The following is a 14,273-nucleotide window of genomic DNA, read 5'->3' as shown; positions in this document are numbered from 1 at the left end:
TGGCAGGCTCCAGGGTGGCCCCTTTTCTCTGTGATTCTTTTGCTTCAGCTACCTCCTGTGCTGGCATGAACCACAAGGGTGAGTAAGACATCTGAGGAAGTTTTGTTTGTTGGACACAGGCTTAGCAATGTCCAGAGGAAGAGTTGGGGGTTGTTTCTTCTTTGGTCTCTTTTTGAGGAGCAAAGAGATAGTTCTCAGAAGGCCCAGGAAAATTCCCCTTATGTCTCATTGGTCAGGATAGGAACACATGCCCATTCCCAAACCAATAACTGCCACGGAATTGCCATGATTGGCTTACTAACCACTTGGGGCTGGAATGGATGTTGGGAAGTCAACCCAACAAAGAAAAGTCTTTGATATAAGAAATTTGGGGGCAGGGCTAGCTCCTTGGCCTTTTCTGAAATTTATATTAATTTTTTTATTTGTATGACAGATACAGCACTTCCTCACAGCCTGTCTTAAGGATTGAATGAGATAGAATTTGTTACCTCAGAGAACCTGGAGTTTGGTAGGACAGTTGAAAGAGATACCCTGTCCTCCCCCGTGCTAAGGTAGGCATGTGACCCAGCATAAGCTGGCTAGACAGTTCCCTGCCCTATTTTTTTTGAAATTTGAATCTTTAACAGTAGAGAAAAAAAACCTTGAAAATAACTGTAGCTAATGATCATCCTTGAGCTCCTTCTCCAGAGACCACCCCCCATGGCTGCCATCTGTCCTGTCTTCTCTTAGTCCTGTGGGCTTTCCCAGTGTCCTTTTGTTTTAGGTTGGAGTCCCTAGAAAGAGAGTCTAAAGTTGGGATTTTTGGCATAGAAATTATTGATGCTGCCCAGAGTGTCTACAAGGAAGAGAGGGAAGCCAGCTAGGGCAGAAGAAAGAATTGGAGTAGGTTAGAATGTAAGTATTATTTTATTTGATGCTTCAAGTATATTATCTATTCAGCAAACAAGGTATTTGCAATTCCCAAAGGTTTTCTAACCAGATATTGCCCTTTTCTCCTGTGTGCATAAGTGTGCCCTCCACTCTCATTCAAAAACACCCTACATGCCAGGCTCTCTACTAAGCAAATTTGAAGATGCACAGTTGAATTACTGTGACTCGGCCTTTGATGAAAAACTACAAAAGGAAATGTGAACATAAATATACATATCTCAAAAGAATGCAGCACATGATGACCTAAGAGGGGTACTGACAAAATGCCTACTGAGGTTCAGAAGAGGTTCAGAGCACTTCCATTGGGGGGTGGGTGGGTGAGTGGGGGCTTAGTGAAGGCAATGTCTACATGGTATTATTGTGCTTTAACCAACGGATGGGTTTGGACATTCAGAGATGGGCCACTCATGGGTAAGAGAATAGCATGAGCAGACACACTGAGGCAGGACATTTTATGAGTTTATTTGGGGAACATCTTTATGTTCCAATAAGCAGCCCTTTGAATACAGATGTGACACTCCTGAGACACCTGTAAGAGCTCCCTGCTCACCTATTGCTGGTCTGGCTGAGAGATACCCATGTCCACTTGTCTACTGTCCACCATGATGGAGGACAAGAAATGTTCCACACAAAAGCCAGGCAGACAAAGACACAGGAGTGTAAGCTCTAGGGTCAGTGGGAGGGTGGAAGGGTCTTTCCTGAGGAGGTGATGAATTTGGCCTGTGATACATGGGTAAAGTTAGGGGTAGCTTTGAACAGGAGATAAAGCCCACTGCAAAGCTGAGAGGAGGGAGCTGGCTTTGGAGAGTAAGAAGTACAGTCTGTTTTCCTGATAAACTCTCCCCTGGGCCATCCATGGGGGAGTATACCCGCAGGCCTCAAGGTCTAGGATGAGAGTATAGCTACAGGACAGTTTCAATCCGTTAGCTAATGAGAACTCTGTTGTACTGAGGCCCATCAGAACACCTCCTTCCTCTACCAACCCAGCCAGCTAGCTTGGCTTTACCTGTAACTTCAGTGGAGTATCCCACACGCTCCTGTTTTCTGTTGCTCAAGCTGCAAATTTTTCTATTTACAAGAACTTGGGCAAACTACTTGGCTTCTCTGTTCTTGGAAGTCTCAGTTCTCACTCATATTGCAGGGTTAATAACAGGATTTACTTCATAGAATTGTGAGGATGAAATCAGTTAATACATAGAAAGTGTTTAGTAGAGCACTCGTGGATCTATTTACATATCAACTCCAAATTCAAGAGAGGCAGCTGTAAGTCAGAATGTCAAAAGCAGGCAGTCAGAGGGATGAGGCGTCCCACAGGCCAGCTCAACATCTGGCACTGGAGAGCCAAGGCCCCTCCCCCATCAGAGGCATGTTATCCATACCACTGACCTCACACACAAACTCCCCTGTTGAGTCCAGGATGCAGGTTGATATGCACACAGGGAAGGGGAAAAATGTTAGTGTCTGTCCTTTTTCAGCACCATCACATCCAGAACAATCTTTTCAGTGGCAGTTCTTCTTCAAGTGTACAACAGCAAGGAGCAGATTTCTTGAAAGATTTCCTTGCAGAGAAAAATCTCTCTTTTTTTTAGAGGAGAGATGATAAATAATAATAGATGTGGAAGCATCTGAAGTGGAAAGGCCTTGGGTATTGAAGGATCCCGGTGTGTAGATGCTGTCCTTAGGGCTTCTGGGGCCAACAGAGAGGAAGTGAATGAGTTGTCACAGGAGTTTTGTCTCTTTGTGCAGCCACAGAGAGGAGCACACTGACCTCACTAATGGAAGGCAAGAGGAAGCAAGAAGGGGGTGCCCATCAGTGCCGTTAAGATGAGCATCTTATTGACAGGAGTGCTCTCAGCTTCGGAGTCCTGAATCACATGAATGCACAAGCCTCGCTTTCGTGGGGGCTGGACGCTGACCTATTTTGTACAGTCCATTCTTCTCCTGAGAGATTTTCCTACTCTTGAGCTGACATACGCCTTTCTAGAGCCCTCCAGGTAATGCAGCATAGGGCACAAATGCTTACTGAATAAAAGGCCTCTTTGCTGTCTGCACATCTTCACTCTTTGGTATTATTATAAGGCATTGGTGTTTGAATTGCGCTTCTTTCTCCTCTGGTTCCAGTCCATCTTCTGAAAAGAGAGGCATGTAACCGTGGAGGCCATACCCCCAGGTATGCGAAGTCCTGCTTCTTGTCATTTGTCCTGGCATAATTATTAACAGTGTCCCCTCCCCTTTTCATTCTCACAAATGTCCTAGTTTGGGCCATACATTACATGGTCACCTGTCTTAGCTTGGTTTCCCTCAGAAGCACACAGTGGGTGAAGGGTTCATGTATTAGTGGCTTATTTGGGAATTGCAGGGAATACACAGCTGGGAGAGCAGAGAAGTAAATCAAGAAAAGGAACACAGCTTCATTAGTGTACTGTGAAGCCAGCTACCACAGTGGGCATCGAGAGCTTAATCTAGGGGGGAAAACTCTGAGAAATGGTGCAAACTCCATGCTTTAGAATTGCCCCACCTCAAGGGCATGGCAAGAGAGCTGGGGAATTTATACACCAAATCTTAAGTCAAAGGGCTGCTGCTGGGGGCTGTTAATTCCCTATTATTTCTGTCTTGCCCCATGGGCAGAGGGGCCCTCTTTGGTTCCGGGGGAACATTCCAGGGGCACAGAGATGCAGATTCCACCCTGGGAAGCCAGCAGGAGTCCACCGGAAAGTTCCGGGAGTGTGAGTGCCTACCAACAGCTCGCATTGCCTTACCTAGAACTTCTCTCCATCCTAGAGCTGGCATTCGGCCACATCCAAGTTCATTCACCAATAACTTCCTGTTCCTCAAACTCAAATTCCATAGACCTTCTCATCATTCATCATAATGGCTTCTTGGTTTCTTTTTACCTCTGCTCAACCTCTCTTTCTTTCATCTCTTTGCTTACCTGGTTTTTGTGACCCTGAGTTTTTAAACTCCTGATGATCTTATTGTCTTTGATTAATTGTGAGCATTTATCCAAGAGCCTTTTCTCTTCTTTTCCTTGAGAAGTTTCTGCATCTGTGACTTCAACTGTTATCTCCATGTAGATGGCTCCCAAATTAATAATACTCTCTTTAATTCATGGACTGTGTTAAGCTGTGGAAAACCCTTTCTCAGTGGAGTCTTTCAGACTCTGAGTGTAGTGCTCTTTTCACTATAGTTGCATCAGCCACAATTTCTCTCTGGAGACCGCTTCCACATCCTGGTTGCCTGCTCAGTGTCTCCATGGACATGTTCTGCTGTAGTCTCAAATTCACTGTGCTCAGAGCTGGTATTCCACTCTTCTTTTATGCCAACCCTCAGCTCTGGAAACACTGGCTTCTTCCCTGTCCCTACAGAAGTCTTGTGCCTCCTCACTTCCCATGTGGGCTCATTTGGTAGTTTCTACCAAAGAGGGCAGCTTCCACTCTCCTCTCCACCTGTTCCCATGGTCAAGCCTATGTTTGCAAGTGACTGGAGCCCCACATGACCATCACTAGAAAAAGGAGGTAAAGACTGACACAATGTAACAACGACCTGCAGGGAAGACAGGGTTCTGCTGTGCTTTGGAGATCACTGTAACCATGTTCCCAATGTCATCAGTACTGTCTTACCCCATCTCTGATCTCAGCTGCCTCTCAGTCCAGTCTCCTCCACAGAGCAGGACCCATGGCCTCAGCTCCGCCTCCTACCTCATGCAAGCAGAACTGTTTCCTTCTCTTAGTTCCAATTTAAAAATAAAAATTCTAATAGGCTAGAGTTGGGTACCATACCCACTCTAGTGGGTGAGGGTTTAGGGTTAGGTGCAAGATGCTATCGTTGACGGCCTCTTGTAGAATCAACCTCAGATGACTGGAAGAGGGAAACGAACAATTTTCCAAAGAAAGAAGAGGATGATGTTTCCAGAAGAACCAGGGAAGGATGCTGGGCAGATAAGACAATTTCAGTTACATAATTTTACTCCTTTCTGCAATTCCAATCCCTCCATCCAGGCTTTGTGGTATTCCAGCCCTGTGTACTCCTCCCCTCTTCTGAAGGCCACCATGCTTCTTGGACATATTGTCTCACCCCTTCTCTTTTGTTATGAAGAGAAATTGCTACCTTAACATTTTACTTATTTTTAAACCGTTCACCTATTTAAATTATTTTCTCCCTAACTGGGCCATTGTTGGATTGTGGGACTGTGTCTTACTTTATTTTTTATTCTGTAAGACACCCAAGCGTGAGACCGTACCCAGACTGGGCTAAAAAACTGTTTGTTTGATCTGCTGCCTCCTGGGCTATCACCTGCGTCGAATGCGAATCAGCCTGGCAGGTCTGCTGGAGAAACCGTCCTGTGCGGACAGTCAGGGGACCTGGCTTCTGATTCTCACACGAGCCATGAGAGTTGGCCAAATGACAACTCTGTTTATGCTATGGATTTTTCATCTGTGAAGTGAGGACAGCAACATGTGCCCAACTCTTAGCATTGTTGTGAGAACACACTGGGAGCAATAAAAAGAAAAGCGCCTATATAAATGCAAGTTAGGGTGTTCACACTGATATTCAAAGAGAAAACTCAGATGTTACTGATAAGGAGTTCTTTTCAGGTAAGACTCCTGGTACCAAGTCTGCATTCACACCACTATTTCCTCCCCTAGATGATTCCACCTCGTCTGCCAGAAACATGAACCAGTGATGAAGCCAACCATTTAATTAACTTGCATGAGCTTTGTGGAACCGAAGAAAATCTAATAGTAAACTTTGGTTTCCAAAACTTTCTAATGGGAAAACTCATTTCTTTGGTCCCTTTTGGCATAAAAATTCCAGGTTGGCACATGATGACTTTACTTCTAGGCAGGGCTTCTGTTTGTTTGTTTCTTGTTTTGGGTACTTTTGACAAGTGTTTAAATGACTATATTTGGTCCTAAGGTATTAAAAAAATGTTCTTTTTTAAAACATTAATCTTTTCTTCCTTCTGTTGCTAAAGAGTCCAGATTCTAATTCTCTTCTCCTAATCAAGCTGTGGATAATCATCTCAAATTTACTCACTGCTCAGTGTGTACCTCGCACAGTGTAGGGCCCTGTCAGTCAGTAGGGCCCGGTCCTTGCCCTCAAGGAGCTTTAGGCAAATGGGGAAAACAGATGGTAAACAACTCTTTATAATTATCTATAAGTATGTATCACACAATTCTCTATGACAGTGCATGAGTCAGGGTGGGCCAGCTACTGTAACAAACTTCCCCTATTTCCAGTGCCTTAACTGAGGCAAAGTTTATTTCTCACTCATGCAAAGTCCAGTGTGCATGCTCCTAGTTGAGTGGCTCTCTTCCAAGTGGTCACGCAGGGATCCAGTTTCACTCTATCTTGTGAAGTCATCATCTTCCATTTGTGGCCTCAAGGTCACCATAAAAGTAGATGATAGTGTGGGCAAGGCACACTGGATGCTTACCCACCCCAGCCTGGTAGTGCTCACATCCCATTGGTTCACCTAGGCACATGGTCCAACAGATGCTGGACAGCTGCTTCCCAGCCATTACTGCACTATGCAAGAGAAACGCATATCTTTGGTAGACAACTAGCTGCCTCTGCCACAGTTAGGTACTATTTTTACAGGTAACAAAACTGAGGCATGAAGAAACTTACCCAAGGTCCCACTGCTAGTATGTGGAGAACGCAGACTTGAACCCAGGTTTGTTTGATCTGACCCCATGCTCTTGCCATTATGTGACACTAGCTTCTTAGCTGTGATTGTGTGATGGGCTCCAGGCCATGGTTGGGTTCTTTGTACAAAGTCTGTCCATTGAGCCCATTTTTTTTGCTTTTCTTGCTTTCTATTGTCCCACTTTCTGGCCTGATTTTCCCGATGGCCATTGGCTGTCACTGGAGGCCTTGCTAGTCTGCCAAAACCCTCCTTTCCCAGATGCATTCATGGAACTGGGTAAAGTTTCCATCTTTGTGACACGGAAAATAAATAGGATTAAAGCTTTCACATTTGCTGTTTGAAGAAGATAGCAGCCAATTTGTATATATAACTTCAGGCATCTTGGTTATAATATAGTTGCATTATTTTGTGGTTCTATTTCCCACAGGCTGATAAATGGTGTGTTAAACACACAGGTCTCTACGAGGGTGGATATACGAGACCACTTGGGTTTGAGTAAGAGAAGCAGTTCATCTTGTGAGCATGAACATGGACACCAGGTTCCACTCACAAGCCACAGGACAACTGTATATAATGGACTCTCCAGGTTTGGGGTTTAGATGGGCCAAAGCTGAGAGCTGTGCTCACATTTGAGTCTGCCTGATGTAGACGTATGTGAGAACTGTCACCTCATCCACAAAACCCTGATTACACTGAGTTCCAGTTACCATGGCTGTATAACAAATTATCCCCAAACTTAGAAGCTTAAATAACCATTTATTATACTCACAGATTCATGGGCCAGGAATTCAGACAGGGCAGAGTAGGGATGACTTGTATTTGTTTCAAATCTTCTGGACCCTCAGTTGGAAGACTCAGTGGCTGAGGGTTAGGATCATCCTAAGCTTGTTCATTTATAAGTCTGGTGGTTGGTAATGGCTATTGCTTGAGAGGTCTCAGTTCCTTTTCATGTGGGCCTTTCCATATAGTCTCTCTATGTGAGTGAGTTTGGGCTTCCTCTCAGCACGGTGGCTGGGTTCCTAAGGGTGGGGAGGAGGTGCATCTGGAGAGAGAGAGCGCTGAGCAGAATCTGTGTTGTCATATTTCATATCCCTGGAAGTCACGTAGCATTGCTTCTCTACAACATTTTATTCATTAAGGCAGTCACAATATCCTGCCAAGTTCAAGCCAGTGGTGGGTGGCAAGACTCTGCCTCTTGAGGAGGAATGGCAAAGTCCTAGAAGAATCAAGGGGACTGGAAATATTGCTGTGGCCATTTTTGGAAAAGCTAAGCTACCATACCTTGCTTTTATTCTGATCTTTAAGTCAGACTTGAATATTAGTTATCATGTATTTGATGTCCATGTGTCAAGTATTTATGTCCATTGAATCTAATTTTAAGCTCAACTCTGGAAAGTAAATCATGTTCCTTTTACTGATTAGGAAATTGAAACCTAGAGAACTTAACTAACCCAAAGACACAGAGCTAGCTAACGGTACAGTTGAGTTGCAAGGCCAAGCCTGGCCAACTGCAGATCCCATACACTTTCTCACAGTTCTTATATGATTCCCAATGGGGATGACTCATTTCTTTAATGAAAGGAAAGTTTGGCAGGGCAGGGTCTGACTGGTAGAGATGGGGTAAAGGGAAGTTCAGACGTTTGGATTAATGGCAATTTCCATGAAGGTGTTTGTTCTAATAATTTCCACCTTCCAGAATCCACACATCCTCAGAGCCCATCAAATCAAGCCGATGTAATTCAATCCTCCCTGGTTTCCAAACAGCTGCAACACATTTACTTTGACTTTCCAGCATGTATAACATATTATGCAAAGACCAGAAGATGGTATAATGTTAATGGGCAATGAAATCCACCCTCTTTCAGGTAGGCTGAGGAGAAACCCTGGCAAGACTTTCCTGGGGTGACTGAAGAGTTTATCTTCCAAACCAAGATATTTTTGAGAGTGAAGAGGGAGGGCTATGCCAGAAATGGTCTATATCTTGATCTGGAGGATAGTTACCTGGGTATGTGCCTATGTAAAAAGTCATCATGCTCTGCTCTCAAGGTGTGGACCGATGTAAGCTATACCTCAACCACAATGTCAATATGGTTGCAAAATGATGGTAGTTATGCCAAGATAACAGAGTTGTGACTGGGGCAAATTGGAACATGCAGTTGTTCCAGCTATTACCAACTCCCGAGATGGCCTCACCAGGGCTAGACAAGCTGGTGTTTGTGTTCAAACTGGATTGATTTTAAAGTCAAGATCCTGTCAAGTTGCATCTTTGGATACTCCTTCATAGTAAGTGCACACTCTCACACAAGTTACACTCACACACACTCAACTTCATACAAACAACTTACATTCACACAATTTACATGCACACTCATATTCATATTCACATCCAACTTACACACACATTCACATTCATACTCATACGACTTACACTCACACACACTTGGAACTACACATCCAACTTACAGTCATGCACTCATACTCACACTCAGACAACCTATATGCATACACACCTTTGCTCACATGCATATCAATGTTCACTTACACACTCACATTATATAAACCACACTCATACACAAATATACTCACACAATTACATTTTTGCTCACTCATATATTCACATCCACACTCACATGTTCACACACACTTATGCTTACATTCACATGACTTATACTCACACACACATTTACCACCCACCCATACTTTGAGATACACACACACACACATACACTTTATCTCAGTTCTCTGGGGAGGACTTAGCTGGAACTAGAATGGGATACATTAGAACTGGTTTCCTTTAATTTCGCTGCATGGGCTGCTCAGGGTTCATATCATTGCTGCAGTATTTCTTTTGTGCTTATTTGTGTTTTTCTTCAAGAGATCCTCATGGCTTTTTGCCACAAAATAAAAATTTTGAAATTGTAGTACACATACACATATTGCACATAAAATTCACATGAACACAACAGAGATTCTGGCTAAGGGTGATAACATTAAAAACAAAATAACAATCAACCCAAAACTACCATATTTATGATTTGAAGTTGGTGGTTTTGATATCAGGGACTGAGTGTTTCATAAACCAAAAACTCTTCAAACTTTGGCCTAACATGTCAGATGCAGGCAGCTGGAGACCTTAGGGACACAGTCTACCTGGGACCATTTATGTCACTTTGTACTCACAGAGGCAGCTGCCCTTGCAGTGTTTCGGGTTGAATTCAGGATTCCAGCCTGAATTCTTGAGTCCCAGCTGAGCTAAGTAGAGTGTGGGCTGGAGAACTGCCCTAGGGAGTTTGCACAGAAGTGGACATGAAATAGTTACGTAACAAAACATGAAAATAAAACCTCAGGCAGGGTAGCGGCAGGGTGAGGAGGGGGTGGCACTATCAGTACATCAACTAAACTGCCAACACTGATGGGTCAGGAGAGGCCTTTCTGGGCTGCTTATATCTCTTGCCACCCAATAAACAGGGCAGGCTTTACAGTCTCCTTGCACTCCTGCAAGGCAGATAGAGACTACCCACAGCAGAGAGGCAGACTGTGCAGCAGCCCAGGCACTACAAGGCCATTCCCAGTAAACCACGGAGCAGACCTTTCACAGCCCACTTGGGAAGGAGGGCCAACTCCCTTAATCCAATAGCGAAGGCTGGATTAAAGCTATGAACACAACTCATTAAGCTCTACCTTTAGGTTAGAACCATGAGCAATTGAAGTTGGAGAGAGTGGGAACCCTGTACAATCTCAGTGAAAAAGCCAAAATATCCAGGGCACTTTTATTCAAGGAAGTGCATTATACACAAAGGGGGAGAGGATTGCAGAACTAACTGATAAAAGAAGCACAAAGATTGGACCAAGACACAAACATCCTTGCCCCACTCTCCAATGAGGAGTCCTTTGATTCTCAGTGAGTAGAAGTGGCAAATTCATACCAGGACATGGTATAGAAATTGCTTCTCATTTGCATTTTTCTTTTCCTGACTTTGTCTTTCTATCTCTCTTTTTATTATTTGAAATAGGATTAACATGTCTTCATAGGCCCTAACAGAAATGCTTGGGCCTTGTCCATTAACCAGGGATATCAGAAAGCCAAAACTTTGCATCTAACTACCCGCAAGGCTGGTGGTCACTGGCGCCAGTTGCCTACTCAATTACATCATCCTTCCATTGCCTTTGGTGACTGACTGTCTTAAGAGGGTGGAGTTGGAACTGTTTTTGGAGTCTATTTGCCTAATGAACTGGTTGGCTTAAGACGCATGGACCCAGCTGTCCTTTAAGAAGGAACAAACCTCCTATTTTCCCTGTCAAAAGGGCTCCTCATGACTTAAGGAGTCTGAGCTCCCAAAGACCATGTTGTTTTCTTTCCATACACATACACTGCTCATTACCAGGGTATAAGTAGATCCTAAGACCCATGGTCTCAAAAGGACAAAACTTCCATTACCCTTCCTCTCTCCCCTCCTAGGATCAAAGCCCCTAGGGTCTCCCTCTCTCTCTTTCTCTCTCCTTTATTTTAAGGTTTTGGGACAAGAGGTTTAGGCCAAGATCCCTTTTCCAAACTTAAAGATCAGAATTTTAGGAGGTGGAGTGCTGGTGATGATGAAGGTGACGAACTGTGTAATGGAGGTGGTGATGGTGGTGGTGAAGGTGGGGTGGTGATGATCAGTGGTGTGGCCGTGCCGATGGTAGTGTGATGGTTGGGAGAGTATGTGGTATCCTGGTGGTAGTGGTGGTAGGCTATGTGATGGAAGTGAAGGTGGTGATGGTAGAAGTGGAGGTGGTAGTGATTATGGTTGGTGGTAGAAATGGGAGTATTGGTAGCAGTGATGGCTAGTGCTGATGCGGGCCATGGTTGGTGGTGTTGACATACCATCAGTCCCTTTTCTTCCAGGGGATCCCTGGGATTCTTATATACAGAATGCAAATCTTTCTTGGACCTTTGCATGCCTCAAGAGCAGCAGTTTCCCCAGTCAAACAAGGTGTTTTTTCCCCGAGGGAGGAGCATCCCTGGCTTATACCATCATAGCAAGGAGTGGCCCTGAAGATTTGCTCAACTGTGACTCGACAGCTTCTTTTACTGAAGAAGAGGGGGGAAATCCCTAGCGGGCCACCCACTACCCATTTTTAGTTAACTATAATTTTTAGTTAACTCAATACTTAGTTACTAAAATAAATTATGTATAGTTTCCATCCTGTCTTAAGGGTTCAGACATCCCTCGTCAGAGTGGCACTTGTCCTAACACAGCAAGTGAACCTCTTCAGATATTAAAGACAGGAAGTGAGAACAGGATGGACCTAATGAGCAATTATGCAGTAAGGAGGCTGGTGCCTTGAGTGGCAAGCAGTTCTTCCCCAATCTCCCTCCACACCCCCAGGCTGAACCTGCATACAGGCCACCTTTCCTGAATCTTTTGCTGTAACTCCTATTCACTGATTGTGTATGTGACAGACACTGTGGGAGGGGCTTCCAATAAATTATCTCAATGTGGTTCTTAACAATAAAGGAAGGTAGTAGTATCCTTGCTGTAAAGTTGAGGACACTGTGGCTCAGAGAGGACCAGTAACTTGTCTGAGATCACACAGCTGAGAAGTGGGCAAGGCACTACACTTACCACCATGCCTCACCTCACTGTTGCCGTTCACTCCATCACAGGATGAAACAACCCAGCCAGGGTGCTTGGAGCAATGATGGATTTTTCTCTTTTTCTGCCCAAAGCTCAGCACGCAAGCAGGGGCTCATTGTAAAAGACAAAAAGACAAGGAGCACCACTATTGTCACAAGTTTTCAATGTCTAGGTAAAGCAACATTGAATTTCTGATGAGGAAAAAAAAAGAGATAATTCTGTGACTTGAAATCAAGTCCTTTAGGAATTGCTCCCAATGAAAAGATCCTATTCCTTTTGCTCAGAAGTGACCCTTCAGAATAATAAAAGGAAAGGCCAATTTGGAAGGAATCTATGTTTTCTTATTAATTCCTATTTTAAAATAAATATTTAAATATTTAAAATAAATATTTATTCCCTCACCCACTATTTCTGTTTGGAACATGTTTTGTGAAAAGAACCTCCTTTTGTATCAAAGCCACAGGTCTTCCTTGGGGAGCTGAGCAAGGAGGCATCTGCCAAGACTGATGGTCTGCAGCCAGGTCACCTTGAAGCAGACTGATGGGTAGGTAGAGTGAGACAGACAATGGGACAGTTTTAGAAAGCTGGGACACACAGGTCTGTTTTTCCCACTCCCATCTCAGCAGCCATTTGGGTTTGGGTCATATGTCAAGACAGGGGAACAGGGAAGGCCAAAGCCCCTTTGGGGTAAAAATAAATATTAGACAGCTTGACCCCATGGGAAACCTGAAGAGAGTTGCAATGACCATAGGAGGGGAAGGAGGGGAGGGAGCTTGGAAGAGAAATAGTGGGTGAGGGAATAAAAGAAAACAGTTCTTGCAGATGCAGCCAAGGGATCTGGCATCAGTGATGATGATACCCCTCCTTCAAACCCCATAGTCCAGGCTGCCAGACTGAGATGGAGATCACAGACAGAGGTCAAGGAGGTGCTGCCAACTGCCCTTGGTTTCTGGTACTGTGAATGATTTGTAGCTCTTACTACTCTCCTGCCAAATGTCCAGGAATCTATGGCAGTTTTGTGGGGCTAAACCAAAAACTGCATCTTGGTGATTTCTGGCAGCCATGCGTGCAGAAAATGTTGAGGAGGAGGAAAATGGAGAGGCAGGTGCAGGGAGGGATTGGATCTGAGAGGCATGGCCACAAAAGACAGGAGCCTTGGAGGTTTCCTGCAGGGTCTCCTTGGGTCTCTGTGACCTGTGAGCATGCACTTTCTCTTTACTCCTTTCCAAGGACAGAAAGGAGCCTGGGGGTAGAGTTACAGGGCCTATTCAAGAAAGTGAGGACACTTTCAGTCCCAGGCACTTTGGGAGCTGCAGGCTTTAGTGCAGATATGGCCAAGGTCAAGAACCACACTATGCACAACCAGTCCCCAGAATGGCTCAGAAACTGCATCAAGAGACCCCAACTACAAAGATACAAATCTCTTAAGGGGGTAGATCCCAAGTTCCCAAGGAACATGTATTTTGCCAAGAAGCACGGCATGAAGAGCCTGAAGAAAACTCAGGCTAACAACACCAAGGCTATGAACACATATGCCAAAACCATCAGGGCCCTCGTGAAGCCCAAGCAGGCCAAGCTCAAGATCTCAAAGGGCAGCAGCCAGCCACAAGCTCAGTTGACTTGCCTACATAGCTCATCTCAAGCTTGGGAGATGCGCTTATGCCTGCATTGCCAAGGGTCTTGGGCTCCGCTGGCTGAAGTCCAAGGCCACAGTTCAAACCAAGCCCCAGTCCATGACTGCAGCTCCATCTCAAGCTCAGGCTCCCAAAGGTGCCCAGGCCCCCACGAAAGCTCCACAGTTAAAGGCCTCTGCCACTGTGAGGATGGAAGGACTGGTGTGAACCCCTGGACTGCTGTCTCCATGGAGCTACTGTTCTCCTGTGCTGTTTGTACAACTAAACCTGAGGCAGGATCTATAAAAATAAAAGAAAAATTAAAAAGAAAAATAGAAAAGCAGTGCTGGCCTGGGAGGAGCCTGCAGGTCCTTAAGGGCAGAGAAGGGGTGGGGCTGTTACTTTAGTAACCACTCTGTTGTAGCAACAGGCAGAACAGTCTCCAGGCCTCTCACTTTCCCT

At 44.7% G+C, this 14,273-nt stretch overlaps 1 pseudogene; it reads left to right on the top strand.

Annotated features, from left to right (window-relative positions):
* Positions 1-13,528: 13,528 nt before the first annotated feature.
* Positions 13,529-14,039, top strand: LOC123830408 (annotated as a pseudogene).
* The last annotated feature ends 234 nt before the right edge of the window (positions 14,040-14,273 follow it).

The sequence above is a fragment of the Phyllostomus hastatus genome, unplaced genomic scaffold (genome assembly GCF_019186645.2).
Source record: "Phyllostomus hastatus isolate PE091 unplaced genomic scaffold, TTU_PhHast_1.1 phas_scaffold_129, whole genome shotgun sequence".
In the NCBI taxonomy this organism is placed as follows: domain Eukaryota; kingdom Metazoa; phylum Chordata; class Mammalia; order Chiroptera; family Phyllostomidae; genus Phyllostomus; species Phyllostomus hastatus.
This window is presented reverse-complemented; position numbering and strand designations above follow the sequence as displayed.